A 1,916-nucleotide genomic window follows, 5' to 3' on the forward strand; every position below is an offset into this window, starting at 1 on the left:
AGAACGGGGTGAGAGACAGTGTCGAAGGCCTTCCGGAAGTCCAGGAAGACTATATCCACTGCTACCCCTGCGGCTAAGGATTTGGTGACCTGGTCGTAGAAGGCCACCAGGTTGGTCTGACAGGACCTGCCGCTAATGAACCCATGTTGGTTGCCCCTAAGCATAATCTCCCCCACGGCCCATTGTGGACATGTGCCAGGATAATTTTCTCAAAAAGCTTGCGCAGGATTGAGGTAAGGCTAACTGGCCTGTAGGTCAGACTAACTGGCACAGCTTGTGCCCACTGCGCAGTTTCACCTGTTCCCTTTCCATGGCCATCAGAGAAATAGACCAGTGCCTTCGGACCAGCTTGTTAACCATCTGTTTAACTCTACTATGTTGGTCTTTCTATATCTAAACAGAATCCTAAAACGATAAACCTGCTCTAAATCACATGCTGACAAAGAAAAATGAAACAGTTTAATGCAAGTAGGATGAAGCCTGAAAGGCTGTCATTTTGCAAGATGTTTCATATATAATAAGCAATTAAGGTCTGGCCAAACAGGCATTTCTCCCTCACGAATAAGTAAATGAGACCCCATTGAATATGCCACCACTTACTGGTACAGAAATATATAATGCTGTCTTATTAGCAGGGTGTTTCTTGACTGTGCAGTCACCTTGGACTCTACTTCCGTAAGCGGAGACCATAGTGAATGGCTCTTGGCCATCAGGAAAACAGTAGAGAATCTCCATTTCAGCAACAGAAACTGGTCTGAAAAACGTAACCAGCTTTTATTTAATAATGCAGGGAAGAGACATTTGTGAAGCTATTTTCTCCTTAATGTGCATTACAGTCTATAGAAAGCAGTTTAATAGTTATAACAGGCAAGTATTAAGATACAGCCCAAACAGCTCGACACCTCCATGCTTCACAGCATTACCAGACCAAGGAGGAAGTAGAAAGAAACTTTCTTTGTAACCAAGTTATTCCACAATTGCCTCCAGGAGGAGTTCTTAAACCTTCCCGCGCAGCAGGTGCGAGTGGCGGCTGCCGGGGAAGCCACGTGGGCTCAAAGGCGCTGGCGGAAGCCAGGGGACAGCCAGCACGAGCAAGGCTGGCTCGGCAATATCTTTTCTGCACCAGCTGCGTACATAGTCGGGACGGCCGAGACTAGGCTTTTAGACACAAAACGACCTCGCTCACTTCACCCGTCAGGAGACAGGCTTACTGCTTCTGGGAGCGTCAGCACACGTGACGAGGTATCAAGACAAGCCCGCACATCTTCACGTTACGTACAAACCGGTGTGCTCAGGAGGGTAGAAGCAATATTTTAAAAAATGCCTTCAATGAGTTGAGGATGGATTATTTACCCTACTGTTACTGAAGAAAAGAGCGTGCACCTAGCGGGGTCTGCTCCATGGAGTGACCTTTAAAACAGCTTTTAAAGAAGCCACGATGCGACCTGCGGCTGTGCTGAGCTACTACCGGACGGCGCTGGCTGCACGCGTGTAACGTGCTACCCCGCACCTCGGCCCCTCATGCCTCACGCCTCCTCCCGCGCGGGGGCGGGGCTCACCTGAGGGGGGAGGAGACGGTTGGTCCCTCAGCCCCGCCCCCGCGGACGCCCCGCCCCGCCTTCGAGCGCTCGCGAAGCACGCGCTCGGCTCGGTTCCGCCCCTCCCCCGTGACGTCAGGCCAGCCGGGTCAGCGCCTGCGCCCGGAAGCGGTATGCTGATGTCACGTGACCCGGAAGCGGAAGAGCTTGGTGCTGCCGGACGGGGTCGGCTTGTGGCGGCGGGATCGGAAGCGTCTGCGGCCCCCGCGCTCGCGATGTGAGACCCGTGCAGGTGAGCGCCGGACCGCGGCTTCCCCCGGCCGGGCAGTGGCTGAGGCCCGCGGTGGTGGGGAGCGCCGGGGACAGTGCGGCGGTTGG

Source organism: Gavialis gangeticus, unplaced genomic scaffold, assembly GCF_001723915.1.
Source record: "Gavialis gangeticus isolate Ggan-Ray unplaced genomic scaffold, GavGan_comp1, whole genome shotgun sequence".
Lineage (NCBI taxonomy): Eukaryota > Metazoa > Chordata > Crocodylia > Gavialidae > Gavialis > Gavialis gangeticus.